The sequence below is a fragment of the Arvicanthis niloticus genome, chromosome 16, assembly GCF_011762505.2.
Source record: "Arvicanthis niloticus isolate mArvNil1 chromosome 16, mArvNil1.pat.X, whole genome shotgun sequence".
Classification (NCBI taxonomy): Eukaryota; Metazoa; Chordata; class Mammalia; order Rodentia; family Muridae; genus Arvicanthis; species Arvicanthis niloticus.
Genome location: NC_047673.1, coordinates 65,936,916 through 65,954,746, shown reverse-complemented (window position 1 = coordinate 65,954,746; position 17,831 = coordinate 65,936,916). Strand labels below are relative to the sequence as shown.

The following is a 17,831-nucleotide window of genomic DNA, read 5'->3' as shown; positions in this document are numbered from 1 at the left end:
ACACATATCACAGAATTTTAATTATGCCGAACATGTTCTCTGACTACAGTGAAACCAAGCTGAAAAAGTTATATTGTGTATATATACATATATACATATACATACACATACATACACAAACACACACACATATTTGCATATATATATGTTCAACCAAAACCTCACAATATAAATAAAGAATTCTTAAAACTTTTCCATAACATAACATATCAAAATTTGCAATAGCTAACTTGGTGTTTAGAGGCTTTCGCTGATCTTTTTGTTTGGTTTGATTTTATAAGACAGGGTTTCTCCATGTAGCCTTAGCTGCCCTGGAACTCACTCTATAGACCAGGCTGAACTTGGACTCAGAGATCTGCCTGCCTCTGCCTCCCAAGTGCTGGGATTAAAGCCCTGTGTCACCAAAGCCCAGTCGATGTTGTCTTCTTAAACACCCATGTGCTAAAAGAAGAAAAGCTTGAGAGATGTCACCCATGCATCATCTATCTCAACAAAATCCTGATTTCAAAAACACAACAGAGAAGACAAATTATTAAACACAAAATTTTTCTAAATTAAATAGATGCACCACAGAAACCTCAGTCAAAGCAAAGTTGAGTTTTGAGGTAATTGATAATTCTATAACCCACTTGGTAGGTAGACTACAATAATAATAATAATAATAATAATAATAATAATAATAATAATAATAATAATAATACAGAATACAAATACAGAATACAAAATGGAAAGGAAAAGCCTTGCTGATACTGGGAATGGAAAAAGGAACATGACACAGAAATATCAGGAATTTGCTATACTTAGAAACTAGTGAAAGAGTAGTGTTGAACATGGACAAATACCTTGGGAACTAAGTAACTGACACAGGAAATAATAGAACATAGAGTAGACTCCAGGAAGGCTTTGAGAATTTGAGGATATTGTATGCAAAGCACCAGGGTTGAGATTTGTCTTGTGTCGTCTCCTGATGAGTGACTGTTCATGTCAATGGATCAATACAGAGAAGGCAACAGAGCTCCAAGAATCCCTAGCTCTAGTCAACATTAACTTTCAATTTGTCACAGCCTAGAGTCATCTGAGAGGCAAGAGTCCATTGAGGAATTGTCTGTGAGCATATGTGTGGGGGATTGCCTTGATTGATAATTGACGTAGGTGGCCTTAGCACACTATGGGCAGTAGCATTCTCTGGGCAAATGGTCTGGGAATAGCTGAACTTGAGCATGAGTGAGCCAGCTCACACAGTAAGCCACCAAGCAGCATGGTCCCTGCCTCCAGGCTCCTGCCTTGAGTTCCTACCCTGTCTTCCTGTAATGATGGAGTGTGAGCTGAACATATAAACTGAAATCACTCTTTCCTTCGCTAAGCTGATTTGACTATGGTGTTTATCACACCAGTTGATGAACTAGAGCACCCAATAAGGAAATGACAATCATACATGATCAAGACCACTGGGGTCTTTTTGTAAATTCCCAGGTGTAGTTGTCATGTGAAATACGGAGGTTGGGACAGAGCCCCTGGCACAGGCTAGATCTTGAGAAGCAGCTGTAGAACAGGCAAAACATTGACCATGATCCTTGTCCTTAAGAATGTCATACCGACGTGAAGGTACATTGGAAACCACACCACCAGGTGTCCGATAACAACTGGAATGTATAAGGATATATAACATCATGTTAGAGGCCCAGCATGAAAACTTTCCAACTTTACCTTATAAAATTCATTATCAAGTAATAGCTGCACACCTACCCTTGCTCGTGCTTGACCTCACTAATTTTTGTGATGTTTCACAGGCACCTTTTCTTGAATTTAAAATGTATGAAATGAAGCTGAGGGACTATCAGTGGGGGACTCTTATTTGGCATGAGCAAGGCCCGGAGAGTTCTCTATCGGCCGCACAATTAATTGATTACATTCTGCATAAAAGACAAACAGCTTTTATACAAATACACTTTACAATTATAATTATTTGTCATTATAAAAATATGAATAGCCACAATTTTTAAATGGATAGAAATGAAGACTAGAAGAACCCTACTTTGAACTTAAGACAGATGGCTACTCAAGAGGGCCAAGTAAGGGGTAAGTCTGAGATAACCACCAGACCAGTTCCAGGCAGGCCCAGATGAGCTCCCAGGACAGGAAGCAAGCCAGAGATTAGTGAGGACCCCACCTTGGATTTGAGACATGGCATCTCAAATTATTGAATATGAAAAATAGAGAAAATGTAAAATAGAAAAAAAGGGAATCAAGATTTTAAAAAAGTTTGGTTGACTTGACTTGCCATCACCACCTTTCCTGCCTCCCTACTCCATTCCGCTTTAAGCCTTCCCAGGTCGAAGATCCCCCTTCTGTTTCTCTTTCTCTTCCATTTCTCCACCACTTACTTGCTCTTCTTAGTGGTGCCCAGAGTGAGCAGGGGTCATCTCAAATATGGTCTGTCCCTGCAGGCCTGTGTGGTGATGACAAGTGTTCATCTGAGGTCCATCATCTCGGTCCCTGTCCAGACCCCCTGGTGCCAGTCTGGTGGTTGTCTCAAGCTTGTTTCTCTCCTGGCCTGCCTGAGTGGCCATGTCTCAAATCCAAGGTGGGGTCCTCACTAATCTCTGGCTTGCTTCCTGTCCTGGGAGCTCATCTGGGCCTGCCTGGAACTGGTCTGGTGGTTATCTCAGACTTACCCCTTACTTGGCCCTCTTGAGTAGCCATCTGTCTTAAGTTCAAAGTAGGGTTCTTCTAGTCTCTGGCTTGCTTCAAGTCCTAGGAGCTCACCTGGGCCTGCCTGGCACTGAACTGGTGGTTATCTCAGGCTAGCGCCCTGTCAAAGTCCCCTAGAGCCAGACAGATGGTGATCTTAGGTTTGTTTGTTTGTTTTTACAGGGAATGGTAGGCTACTTATCATTCATCTGTTCATAGGTGAGAACACTATGCGTAGACATAGCCTTCTCCTCTTTGTCACCTACTGATGTGCATGTGACACAGCAGCTACAACCGCAACACCTATAGGGCAGGGTGTATTATTTTTAAAAATCAATGAAGTAATGTTATCAATGGCTCTTATATTTAAAAAGATTAAACAATGGGCTGCTGAGATGTCTCAGCAAGTAATGGTGCTTGCTGCCAAAGCTGATGACCTGAACTTGATCCTTGGGAGCCACATGATACAATGGAAGTGAAGAACTAACACCCGAAAACTGTCCTGTGACCTACACACGCTTGCCATGGTGCACATGCATTCCAGCTTAAACACACTAAATAAGTAAATCACTGCAACAATCAAAATGAAGATAAAAGCCAATGAGATTTTTTTGTGTGTGTGGCTGATGTGAATGTAATTGATTTTGGATAATTTAACTTCTGGGGATTTGTTTCCTTCTCCATAAAAGTATATGTATATATGTGTGTATGCATGCATGCTTATGTGTGTGTGTATGTATGTACATATGGATGTTTGTGATATATATATAAATAAACTGATATAAAGCAATTTTTTAAAAATGTCTTTAAGATCCTCATAAGTAACCCAGAAATAAATAATGGAGAATCAGCAGAATTTGAAGCAGGTATAGATGCCATTCTGAGTAAACTGGTGGGCATGAAGGCTGGAGAAACCTCTACCTATGCCAGCTTGAACACATGTCCAGCCAGTGGCCCCTTGGATCTGCCAAATGTCATGAATTATTTTTTGTCCTGCAGAGATGGTTTCCAGGCAGCTAAATCACCATAGTTGACAGAGCAGCAGATTCTAGCAAATCACCTTATCTGTCACATAGCTCGTTGAAATAACTATGCTGTCAGGTCTGGGATGCTGCCTACGAGATGCGCTCCAATGAGATTTGTGAAAGTTCTGTTGTCACTTGGAAATGACATGTGCTATAAGAAAAGAACATTGTGTTCGGATGTTTTGCTTCTGTGGTTTAAACATTAGGTTCTTGAGTTGAAAGAAAATTTAGAGACTTTCTGAGATACTTATAACTCATGGGGACTCTTAAAAGGTAGTGTTTGTCTTTATTTTTCTTTTTTTTTTTTTTTCCTGATCTGATTGAGTACTTGGTTACCACAATAAAAAAAATAACTAATACATGACTTAGAGTTTTATGGCTTAAAGGTGTCTCATAAAAAGAAAGCATTCAACTGGGGCTGGCTTACAGATTCAGAGGTTCAGTCCATTATTCCCATGGCAGGAAGCATGGCAGTGTGCAGGCAGATATGATGCTGGAGGAGCTGAGAGTTCTACAGCGTGATCTGAAGGCAGCCAGAAGGAGACTGTCCTTCTTCCAGAAGGAGACTGGAATTCCATACTGGGTGTAGCTTAAGCATAGGAGATCTCAAAGCCCATCCCCCACAGTGACACACTTCCTCCAACAAGGCCACACCTCCTCATAGTACCACTCCCTGCAAGCCAAGCATTCAAACACATGAGTCTATGGGGCCAAACCTATTCAAACCACCACATAATGTGGATAACATTACCCAACTAATGTTTTTGCACATGCCATTTTCTCTTTTCTCCTGCAAGTGTTGTACACTTCTCTATGTGTTATTGGCCGATAGAGACCACAAAGAGCGTAGAATAAAGGAAAATTGGTGTGAAGAATTACTTCCCTTTGATGATTCAAAATTGACTGGATACTATAAAAATTATGCACATTACCTTGGAGATGAGGGAAACTAAGGACAGAGTTCAGCCATGCTGGAAAAGGTATGCTTGTGATCCAGTGGGTTTCAAAGTCCCTGGTTTGCATAGTCTATAGTGACTGGGAAACTGAAAAACAGCAACTAAGTCCTACCAAAGCATGCTAATATGCCCAAACTGTAATGGTAATGGCAGGCTCATAGGCTATGTTGCATGTATTAATGTATGGGAATCGAAGAGTAGCCTTCCTCAGATTAATGTTAGTAGAAAAAAAATGTAAGAGTCAAAATGTAAGTATGACTCAAATGCTATGTGGTCTGCACTTCTAGGAAGTACTACATCAATGCTATTGCTGTTTACTTGAGATTCTAATTTAACTGGGAATTTGTCTTATTCTCTTCCATCTGGCAGTCTTGAACTAGGGTACAGGCAGAGTACAGGTGAGCCATGGTGGGTACCCAGCAAGCAAAGAAACCAAGAAATTGGGAGTTCTAGTAACAGAAGGAGACTCCAATCCAATGTATCAACATGGGAAGGTTTCTTGGAAGCATACTACCAGGCCAGGGTTCAAAGTTGTGTGTGTGTGTGTGTGTGTGTGTGTGTGTGTGTGTGTGTGTGTGTGTGTCTGCTCATCCTCATACCCATACCACCCTGAGACAGCTGGATACAGCGAGAGAGTCCTCCCCTCTACATGGTCCCGGGAACACCTCTACTCAGAAAGCTGAAGAAGTGCTCACTATTTGGACAGGACACTTAGGAGAATTGCTTCCATCAGTCTGGAGTATGTACTGAAGAGCAAATTGGAACAAGAAATAATAAGTTATTAAGCACCAAATGAAGCTTTTTTTCGCTCCCAGCCACCAACGGAAATATTTTTATTTACCTGTTCTATAAAGTTCCTTTCCTGTGACATGAAATATAATAGATGTAATGCATTACTCACATGCATTTTTTCACAGAAGAAAATGACACACTATCTTTGGTATTTGTACAGGGTTGTGGAATCTGTTCATTTCTTTGCCCAATCCCCTCAGTATTTTTTTTTCTTCAAGCATTTATACTTGCTTTTATTCAAAGTCTCGTGATCAAGTATCTTGTAACCATCTGTCATACGTGGTGTGCCTTGCATACCACAAGATTTTATTTCTAAGAGGAATGGAAGTAGAAACATCAGGGACCAAGGCATCAGTGGATTTGGTGTCTATCAGGGATCTGCCTTCTGATTCATAGATGGCATAGGTGTCTACATTGGGTACTAGAAGGGGATTTCTTTATGAGGATACAATCCTATTCACGTGTGACATGTGACCCCATCTAGACCAGAGCACCCACCCATCTCAGTCCCCTGTACACCTACCTGAGAAACGTTTTTGCTGACCACAATGGTCAGGACAGGAACTGGTTTAAGCTCTCTCTTCCTTATCAGTGGCCGTTTCCTAAAGAATTCCTCCCATTCTCTGCATTGACTGTCATGAGGGAGGAGCCAAAAGGATTGCAGTCTATAGTGTAGGTATCTGGGAGGTGTGTGACAGGGAGCTCAGGCCAGAATAGCCCTTCACTGAAAGGAAGCAGGGTACCAACAACTGTAGGAAGAGCAGGGAACATGACAAGTTCTCAACTTCCTCATCATTATCTGACCTGAATTTCATACGTGTCTGTTTATATGTGTTCATATGTGTTCATAACACAAATTCACATGTTTTCATTCTCTTCCATGTACTTTCCTCTCCTCCCCTCACCTCTCTCTCCTCTCTGTCTCCCTCCTCTCTCTCTCTCCTCTCTGTCTCCTCCTCTCTCCTCTCTCTCTCTCTCTCTCTCTCTCTCTCTCTCTCTCTCTCTCTCATATTTTTGGTTCTCAATTTCTTTCATGTCTTGGAAACATTTTCTACTTCAAACTTTTGAGTTTCCCAGGCTGAATGATGAAGAGTTGGGGGCTCCCTGGTTATGCCCTGAGTTTTCTGCTGGGTGTGGTCGATCAACATTAATCATGAAGAATTTAATTTTAGAGTTTGACTACTCCCGGTGACTCGGTATATGATTATTTTGCCATGAGGTTATAAAGTGTGTGCTGTGATCTCTCAGTGATTTTTGAAGGAAGTGTATCTATATGAGGTTCTTCTACAGAAATTGGCTACATGTTTCCAAACGATATAAGCCAGAGCTCGTTCTTCCCTCATGAGGCTTACACTCTAATAAGGAAGGCTGGGTTCAGCAAGGAATAAAATGACATTGAAGGATGGTTACAGAAAACAGTTTCACATGGCTTCACATTTCACAGCCTTCACTGAACGAACCTGCCTCTGTCTCTTAGAACAGAGGTCTCATGATAGTTACCTAAGAAATCTGTTCTCATCAAATCCCCACTTATACAGAGAAAACTAAAGCACAGAAAGCTAAAAACTGTTCCTCAGAGACTCTCAGCCGCTAAGCAGCAGAGGTTCAAACAAGGAGGTTTGACACAGGACCCTTTCTCAAGGCTAGGACTAGCTAGAGATGTCTTCCATATTTATGATTTCCCTCCTGACCTGCAGTTTTAACTCCCTCTCTCATCTTGTAGTCTTTTCCTTCCCATCTAATCCTTCCATTAGGTTTACTGGTAGAACAGATAAATATAGGACAGTGAGTCAGTACAGGCATGTCTAGTGCTAGGATGTGTATGGAGATGCCTGGATCCTGTTATGCGGTCAAGATTCAGGCAGACCTCAATAGGCCAGTAAACTCCCAGAAGACACATGCTGAGTTGATAGGTCAGATGCTGAAACCTATTCCCTAAGTTGGGAGAGTGTGCTGTCTTGCCACTGGGGTGCCGGGAGCAGCGCCAGCATGATGCTCAGAGGAGGCAAATGTGGTCTGTAATGGGGTCCTCAGTCCAAGTTTTCTTAGTTGGGAAACAATTGAGTCTGGAACGATTGCCGTGGTTCCCAGTCTTCTGTGCACTCTGGTGCCCCTGGTTGGTGGACTGCTGGGCGTTGGGAACAGGATCCCCAATCCAGGCTTCCCCAGTGGGTGTTCATGTGCCAGACAGGAAGGGGAAGACAAAGCCCCCAAAAGGGGAGGAACCCTCTTTGGTTCCAAGTGAGTGCCAAGAGTACAGAGGAGCTGGGAGAGAGGCCCTCTTCAGGAGATTCAGGCTCAGCTCTTTCCAAGAAGGCCTCCTCCCCACAGAGATCCTTGGTGAAGAGATGTCTCTTGCATATTCAAATTGCTTTATTTGATGGTGGATGTGAATGCATACACCTTCCTGAGGATGAACCAAGGATTAAATACCCTTTGCAGGAGAGAATGCCAGAAAGGAAACTACATTGACTGAACACTCAGGGCCTATCTAGATACCTCATTCGCATGGAGAACTCAAGGTTTTTATGCTACCTGACTGATTGCCATGGTCTTCTCAGTGGTGTGTCATGGTTACATGTTCCAGAGCATGTAGAGTTAGGTATGAAGTGATCTCCTACTTTTACTATTCTCAATTCTGAGATTTATGGAGTTTGAGTCACTCAGTCTGTCTGGTAGTATGCCCCATTGTCTTAGTCAGGGTTTCTATTCCTGTACAAGCATCATAACCAAAAAGCAAGTTGGGGAGGAAAGGGTTTATTCAGCTTATACTTTCACATTGCTATTCATCACCAAAGGAAGTCAGGACTGTAACTCAAGCAGGTCAGGAAGCAGGAGCTGATGCAGAGGCCATGGAGAGATGTTACTTACTGGTTTGCTCAGCTTGCTCTCTTATAGAACCCAGGACTACCAGCTCAGGGATGGCACCACCCACAATGGGCTCTGCCCTCCCCATTTGATCACTAATTGAGAAAATGCCTTACAACTGGATCTCATGGAGGCATTTCCTCAAGGGAGGCTCCTTTCTCTGTGATAACTCCATCTTGTGTCAAGCTGACACACAAAATAAACCAGTACACCCATACTAAGTCACTGTTTTCTGCCCTACCAACTATCTCCCCAGTGAGTGGCTTTAGCTCCCCCATGCCCACAGTGATTTGGTTCTCACTGTTGTCTGGTTCCTCTGCACAATGTTCTCATCTCATATTTTATTTAATTTTTACCCATGGCAACTTTACAGAGTGTTTCAATATCCTTGTCTTTGTGCTGTCATACATACGGACGGACGTACAAGTACGTACGTGTACACACACACACACACACACACACACACATTTAATAGGAGCTCAGAACTAATGGCCACTGGGTGGGTTGGTAAGAAGACTGAGAAAAAAGCAAATAAGAACTTAAGGCCCTTTCTTCCTTCCCTTTCTGTGAGTTCTGTGAGAAGTTGATAAAAGAATGAATTTCTATCTCTTTTGCAAGGGAACACATCATTCTTGAAAGAAGAATAGTGTTGAAACTATTGGTTCTCAAACGAAGGAAGAATTAAAATGTCAACATTTGAGAGTTTTATTTAAATCACATTACTAAGTACTGTCTAGTTGTCTGATGTTTCCTTTTGTTATGAATTTGGCTTGGAATGGAAGCATACTTCCCACATGCAAAGGATTCTCCTATCTTATTTGCTTCACAGTGCTAGGGCCTTTGCTGCTCACTAGGTCTACTTGGTCTTAATGGAGGTCACAAGTGATTGCCTAAGCCCTAAACAGACATGAGGTGCTCACATTCATTCATTCATTCATTCATTCAATTTGTCTCAGTGTCTTTTCATGTCTATTGGCCTAAAACATGGCCATCATCCAGCTACCTTCTCGGGTTAATGAGTGAAGCCCAGACATTGAAGGTGTTCTAAAATGAATGAATCCTAGACATTGAAGGTGTTCCACGTTTTCCTTCTTTCCATTATTCTGTTCTTCTTCCCCTCCTTATTTTTCTTATTTTCTTTTCACTTTCTGTTAAGAATATTGAGTATCTTTTGATTTGTTTCTTTCAAGCGTCTCCACTTGTAAGAGTCTCTATAGTTATAAGAAAAAATTGTCATGTGACTCTGATTATGAATTGAGCTGAGTCCTGACTTGGCAGTCAAGACCTTGGGTCCAGGGCTGAGGTTGTATCTCAGTGCTTACTTATCACATGCAAGGCCGTGGATCCCCAGAGTACTGCAAAAAGAGAAAGAGAGAGCGAGCAGGGGATGGGAGAATTTACCAGTATGACATCAGGAAAGTCATAGTCTTCCCCTGAGACACATTTCCTTGTGCTTGCCATAGATATAAAACTAGAGGAGAATGAGCTAATTCTTCCATCCAAGTACTAACCAGGCCTAACCCTGTTCAGTTTCTAAAATTGAATTGGCCATCCTCAGGGCAGTATGCCTATATATAACAATGAGCCAGTTCTCTGTAATTCTTTGGTGTCTTTTTTATTGTCAAGCATCAAGTGAATACAGTGACTTTAGTAAGACACTCATAAGCGTTGGCTTGATTGCATGACATTGATCATGCATTTAAAAATTAAAATCTAATGAGTTCCCCTGCTAGTGAATATGACAAAATTTGCAGTATTACAGTTCTGACCACTGTTGTCCTCAGTAAAATTAAATTCACCTACCCGGAATTACATAGGTATAAAAACCTATTTGTAAATAATATTTTAAAATTTTATCAGTTCCTAGAAGACTTTCTTAACTAGAAAAACAAAATAGTTTTACCTTCAATCTTTGTTACAAGCACAAATTTATTTGCTCCCAGCTTCCTAGGTTTTTGTTTTTACCATTAAAAATCATGTTAAATAATTCTTGTATGTTATCATTTTGGCTTGTTCAATTCACTCCAACAGCTTCTGGGATCTCCATTGGCAGCTTATGATGTGTGGGGTCTATTCTATTTTCTTATCAGCTATCAGTGGGCTTTTAAACTTTTTTTCTTCAGTTTTTAGAGATTTTGCTTTATTTTATAGTTTCTTCCACTCTAACTTTGGTTCTCTCTAGAACTGCTAGGACTGGATTACAGACATAGAAATAGTGACTTTTCTGGTTACTTTGACTAAAACCCTGCCACAACGCAATTTTAAAAAGAGATGTATTTGGACTGATACTTCCAGGGGCACACTACCATAGCAGGAAAGCATAGCTATGGGAATAGGTAGCCATCTTGTCACATTACCTTAGCAAACAGGAAGTGAAGCAGCAAGTCAACAGGAAATAGGAAAGGTTAGAAATTTTCAAAGCCCCTCATCAGTGATCCACTTTCTCCAGTAAGGCTCCATCTCTTAAATGTTCTACCAACTTCCAACCCAGGGTCACCAGCTGCAGACCAAGTGTTCACACACATGATCCTCTGGGAGACATTTTAATCACATGAATCATCTGTGTCAAACTCTGCCATTTCTTACTTCATGCTTCAGTCACCATCTTTATAATTTCCCTGCTTTGGAGGAAATTTCTTTTTCTTTCCTTGAGAGTTCCCTTGAGGTTTTAACTGGCCCAGACAACTCTGTCATGCATGGACTTTTTCAATATGTTTTAGTCTCTTTGTGTACTGTGTTGTCAATTATTAAGTTATTAGAATGTTTGGATCCTCACTTGTTTCCAGCACTGCCAATCAAATAGCTGATTGCTTTGATTGAATTTTTAAAACTTCTAATCATGAGCATACCTTTAATCCCAGTAGTCAGGAGACAAAGATAAGTGAATCTCTATGAATTCCAGGCCAAGAGCTGCATAGTGAAACCCCATCTCAAAAACAAAGACAAGAACAAAAACAAAAAGTTTCTAATCATTTCACTGTGTTGGTTTTTGGTTATTTCGAAAGAACACTTGGGATTCCTAACCAAGATGCAAGGAAGGTTTCTTTGGCTTTCAGTTTCATAGATTTAAATCCAGAGTCTTAGTCTCTTGTTCTCGAGCCTGTGGCTTCTCATGTCATGGTATTCAGGAGGCAAGGAGAGGAAAGACTCCTGCAATCCCTTTCATATGCATATCCCAGCACCCTAATTTCCTTCTGCTAAGTCTCACTTCTAGGAGGTTGCATCAGCTCCTAGTAGCAACACAGAGCAGTAGCTAACCTTTAACATGGGAGCCTCAGAGGATATTCAACGTGTCTTATTCTTAGATTATTCTTTATTATTTTAAAAATGCCCTTTTTAATGTCCCAATGAATACTTGTGTCTTTCATTCAATCTGACCAGTGGTAGTCATGTGACTCTTCTACCTGGTGAGCCTCCAAACTGTTGAAGTGTCAGGTGTAATATAAGCACATGAATCACTCTCAGACTCTTGGGATGCAGCCTCTGGAGGCTGGCCCTGCTGGATAGTAAATGGCAAAGCAAGCAAAGTCTTGTGGGGATCAGAAGTGTTTCTTAGCCTTCTCTCCCCAGCTTGGTGGTTGAGAAGGTAGCTATGGGGACTCGTGGAAGGCGCATGTGTATGTCACAAGCATGGGTCCTTGCTACTGGACCTTATCATCATCTCCCTTAATGGTGAGCCACTGTAGTAAAGAGCTCTGCTTGTAAATTTTGTGTTTAGAATTTTGCATGTTTAAGAATAATTAAAGGGTACTATTAAGAAAATTTTATTTTCTGATCAGAGTGATTCTTAATCTTTTTTAATTCTTAATTTTTTTTAAATCAGAATTTGTACTAATGGTTTCTAAAATCACCATTTCTATAGGTAACCTAATTGATAAAGTATGAAATAATAATCAAAGCATAGTTTTCTGAAGGAGTTAGGATATCCCAATTGTTAGAAAAACATGTAGGGTGGAAGAAACAGCTTCTAAAAATTGCCCCTGTGAGTCCAAACGAGAAAAGTAAAGACAGACTTTTATGAGCCACTTAAAAAATTCCTCATCATGGTTTCAAGATATTTGAATAGATGTTGGAACTGCACTGAGCTCTTAAGTTTCACTATGTGTGCATGTGTGTTGTATGTACATGTAGGTATGTACATACATATGTGTGTATACACATTCATGTGGGAGAGTGTATATATGGGTATATGTACATACATATATGAGTGTGTAATACATGTGTATATATACATATGTATGTACAAAATATGTATGTATGCATATATGTACATATATGTGTGTGTTTGTGTACATTTGTGTGTATGCCATATGTACCATGATGTAAATGTGGAGGTCAAAGATAAACCTTGGATGTTGGCTCACACTTCATCTTGTTTGAAACACAATGTACTGTTAGCCTCTGCATATGTCGGTTGAGCTTGCCCACAGCTTCCAGGGAGTCTCCTGTCTCTTTTCCATCTTACCATGGGAGCACTGGAATTGCAAGTGTGAGATACCATCAGGGATGTGGGGCAAATGCTTCAAGCACTGAGCCATCTCCCTAGCCCAGGATTCATTCTTTCCACGACTGGAGTTTTAACTGACACTTTTAAAGTTTCCTATCCCTTACTGAACAGTTTGAGAGCAGAGAATGTGTCATTATACTCTTCAATACTCCCCTTTAGCCTTCAAGCCAATGACTTCTAAATGCTATGAAGTAAATTGATTGAATCATGCTGGGTAATACAAATGAAGCTTATAAGAACAGACTGACTGTGATCCTTTTCTGAGGAGAAGATAGATTAATAAGATAGATTCTGCCACAGACCTGTGAAAACATCTTTCAGGAAACATCTGAAAGCCTTTCCAGAATCTATAATAACTGATGTGACTCCTGTTGATATAGTGTGAGGCTCATTAGTCACTGGTTCAGAAGTTAGTGACAAAGATATTTTTGTATTGCTATTTGGGACCCATATATATATATATAATGTGTGTAACTTTAATTTTTTCTTTTTCTTTTTTTCTTTCTTTTATTTTTTTTAATTTATTTTTTATTGGATATTTTATTTACATTTCAGATGCCATCCCCTTTCCCCATTTCCCCTCCCTAGAAAAGCCCTATCCTATGTCCCCTTCTCCTTTTTGTTTTTATATAATTTTTTAATGTTAACCAAAGGCTTTATAAGTTTGCTAATGCTCAATATCAATCAGAAGTGTAACCCAATAACCAACCTAGATATATCAACTATCTTTGACTGGCAAAGACATGTGAATGTCCTCCTCCATGTCTGTCCCCCCAACCCCATTTCTCTCTCTCTTGTCACCTACCTCCTCCTCTCCTTCTCCCCCTCTTCCTCTCTGTACTCGTCCCACCTTAACTTCTCCTACATATCACCATTCCTGTTAAAATAAAACTTTTCTCTCAAAATACAGTTAGAGCATAACTATACCAATTTATGTCAGTAAGGTGCAAGATAGACCTAATAACCAGTCCATCATATTATTGGCTAAGCAGAACCTCTGTCATCTCTCCTAACTAAAAGACTTAGTTCTGAACCTGGCTTTTTTTCTTGGCTTTAGAATGAATGTCAGCTGAAAACCATCCACTCAAATCTTTTCTCTCAAAGTAAATAGCAAGGATTGGCTATGAGACTATAAGTTTTCAACCCCGTCAGAAATCCAGAATGACTGAGTTAACTGAAATTATGGGAAGCACAAAACATAGCTTCTAAAACTTAGCCAATTTATAGAGACCACTGAACACCTGGATAGTCCTTATACTACAGAACGTTGGAGCATCAAATCTTCAGCCTTTTGGCCCAGGATCATCTGACAGACCTAGTGATGCAGAATTATTAAGGGCTGATTACTCTGTCTTGGCAGATATAATCAGTCAACTATTCTACAAGTGTGTCCTTTTCTGGACAGTTATTTGTCTGTAGATGGAAAGAGGCAGTTCTTGCCTAATGGCTGTGTCACCACAATTGGAATAACTCCAAAGATGCTCAATTCTTCTTAGAATCCAAAATAGGAAGCTATCAGAAACAGACAGGTCTCTAATCAAAATGAACATTAATACAGAAATGTTTGTTATGTCAATTCTGTGGATTTCTGATGTTTTGAAAACCAACTATCCATGTAAGGTAATCTGGACTGTTGTCTGTTAACTCCTCTCAGCTATTTCTAAAGAAAATATAGAAAACACCCTAACAATAAACTCAAAGACATGAATTTGCCATAGGCCCTTAAGTCACAGGCTAATTATCTCAAATCAGTTAGAAAAGTTAAAGAAGGACTGGGTCTAAGCCTTGTATTCCTAAATGTGTTATACAGGCACAATGCCTATGAGAGTAACGATATTCATCTCACTTTTATGTCAGTAAGAAGCTTGTACCAATGAAAAACTTAAATTTGAAATCAAGGTAAATTTTGTACCATTTAAGAAATTATAACTTCATCTTAATAACAGTTATACATATTTCTACCAGTAGGTTATGGCTATGCAATAAATCCTAGCTAATCCTCCCTGTTCCAACAAAACCGCAACTTTTCCCTAGAAAGACAGCCCAATATTAACCACCTCAGTCCCCAAGCCCAGGGAATAGGGGCACCAACTCTTCATTAACTTCTTCAAGCTGATTATGGGTGTTGAGATATTAGAAGAGGGGCAGGGGGAAGAGTAAATTAATAAGCCTCTGACACTGTGTCTTCACTGCATTCAGCTGGAATTCCAGGACATCAGAGGTTTGAGGAGTTCTGCTCAGCTTGCTTGATGAGTAGATACACCAAGGCTGTGTATTCAGCAATATACAGTTCTCAAAACAAATTTTAGTATCAAGATAATTTTTTGTTTGAATTCTGGAATCTAGTCTTCTGGCAGACTGCCTCTGTCATGTCTAATCCATATAATTCTGGGAGTTTCTATGAGGATGTGCTCCTACCATCCTCCCATTTTTGCCTTCCTGCTCTCAAATTTCCCAACATAAGGGAATCCAAACTTTCAGGAACCAAGGCCCTCCACTTCCACTGATGCCTAACCCCTAACCACATCCCCCCCTCCTCCAATTACTATGAGAGTATGCTTCCACCATCCTCTTATTCCTGCCTCCCTGCTCTTGCAATTTCCCAACACTAGGGAATCCAAACTTTCAGGTAACAAGGCCGACCGCCCACTCCCACTGATGCCTGGCAAGGCCACTCTCAACTACCTATACAGGTGGAGCCATGAGTCCCTCCCTTTGTGTTCTCGGGCTGGATGTTTTAGAATGGCTACTCAAGCTTGTTTCTTAGGACCATTTGCTTGAAAAATTGTTTTCCAGCCCTTTACTCTAAGGTAGAGTCTGTCTTTGTCACTGAGGTGGGTTTCCTGTATGCAGCAAAATGCTGGGTCCTGTTTATGTATCCAGTCCATTCGCCTATTTCTTTTAATTGGTGAATTGAGTTCATTGATGTTAAGAGATATTAAGGAACAGTGATTGTTGCTTCCTGTTATTTTTGTTATTAGAGGTGAAACTATCTTTGTGTGGCTATCTTCTTTTGGAGTTGTTGGAAGAAGGTTACTTTTTTGCTCTTTCTAGGTTATAATTTCCCTCCTTGTATTGGAGCTTTCCTGCTATTGTCCTTTGTAATGCCGGGTTTGTGGCAAGATATTGTGTAAGTTTGGTTTTGTCGTGGAATATCTTGGTTTCTCCATCTATGGTAATTGAGACTTTTGCTGGGTAGAGTAGCCTGGGCTGGCATTTGTGTTCTCTTAGGGTCTGTATGACATCTGTCCAGCATCTTCTAGCTTTTATAGTATCTGGTGAGAAGTCTGGTATAATTCTGATAGGTCTGCCTTTATATGTTACTTGGCTTTTCTCCCTTACTGCATTTAATATTCTTTCTTTGTTTTGTGCATTTGGTGTTTTGATTATTATGTGACAGGAGGTATGTCTTTTCTGGTCTAGTCTATTTGGCGTTCTATAGGCTTCTTGTATGTTTATGGGCATCTTGTTCTTTAGATTAGGGAAGTTTTCTTCTATAATTTTGTTGAAGATATTTATTGGCCCTTTAAGTTGGGAATCTTCACTCTCATCTATACCTATTATCCTTAGGTTTGTTCTTCTCATTGTGTCCTGGATTTCCTGGATATTTTGTGTTAAGAACTTTTTGCATTTTGCATTTTCTTTGACAATTGTGTCAATATTTTCTATCGTATCTTCTGCACCTGAGATTCTCTCTTCTATCTCCTTAGTGCTACCTGCCCTGTCTCTGACTGGAGCCTGTCTTTCCTATTATCTTGGTTGTATCAGAACTGTGTGGGATAGTTGTTACTACTGGGATAAGAGCTGGGGCCCAAAATCTGCTCAGTTCTCAGGTGCAGACAGGATACTGCCCAGGTTAGAGCTCCTGGGAGCCCCACTTTCTCTGGGTTTTTAGAGATAGGGGGCAGAGCTGCTGTCCAAGATCTGCTCAGTGCTCTGGCCCAGACTGGAAGGAACCAGTGCTCCAGGCCAGGAGTGATTTCTTGGGTCCTTGTGGGTCCCAGTTACTCCCTGTTTGGGGCGAGCGTTGCTGTCTGCTTACCTAAGATACTGTCTGGGTTAGAGCTCCTGGGAGCCCCGCTTCCTCTGGGTTCTGTGCGATTGGGGGCAGAGCTGCCATCCGGGATCTGCTCAGTGCTCAAGCCCAGACCTTTTAATTTTTTTCAAAGCAAACTTTTAATGATGGTTCTTAAACCTTTAACCTCCCTTTTAGCCCACCACCCACCAGAGGTAGTGGGGAAAAAGGATATGAGGACAGTGGACCTGTTTAGCAAGGTTCTTTGGAGCAACTCCTACTGTCTATGTTGTCTGGAAATTGACAGTTCAGTTCACAGGTTAGCAGCAGCAGGCAGCTCTATCCACTCACAAACACACCAGCAGTCCAGTTTTGTAGAGTCAGGATAGCAAACATGAATCAGCAATGGTGGCACGACCTAGCAGAGACAGCCAGACCTCAGCCTCAACAAAAGTCAGCAGAAGGGACCAAGGAGGAACACCAGGAAATGTTTTCAGTTGTGCCTCTTGAGGCAAAGTGAAGATCAGTGAAGATGCAAGACTAACAAGCATTGCACAGCTAGCTCTATAAGCAAGCCTAGCTCCCTCTCCATCACTGTCCATTAAGCCCTCTATATTCTCTCCAAACACTACGTGTCCTCCACTAGTCTTGGCTCAGCATGTGCATCTGTCTCAGTTGACATCACTCTGCCAATCAGCCTGAGTCAGCAGAAACGGCAAGAAGCAGCAGCACACCACCAGAAGTTTTTTGGTGCCTTTTTCTCTATGGAATCCCAACAATGCAGCTCAACTATGCAATGTAAGGCAGACCAATACTTGCATGTCCTTAGCAAAGACTCCTTCATCATGTGTCCTTTCATGAGCTTGCTTTAGCAGAACACCCTTTCTCCTGTGTCTGCTTTAGTGAAACATTCATTCATGAGTCTGCCTTAGTCTTTCACCAATGTCTGCTTCAATGAAATGCTCCTTCATGTGTTT

General features: G+C 40.9%; 1 protein-coding gene and 1 non-coding gene across 7 annotated transcripts in view; one reads left to right on the top strand and one right to left on the bottom strand.

The window, feature by feature from the left end:
* Window positions 1-17,831, top strand: part of Pld5 (phospholipase D family member 5) — a 307,810-nt gene that overhangs the window by 208,477 nt on the left and 81,502 nt on the right. The gene's annotated exons all lie outside the window — the stretch shown is intronic.
* LOC117722083 (small nucleolar RNA SNORA17) lies at window positions 2,877-3,006 on the bottom strand. The gene has a single exon (XR_004608490.1). It is a non-coding gene; the product is annotated as a small nucleolar RNA SNORA17 (small nucleolar RNA).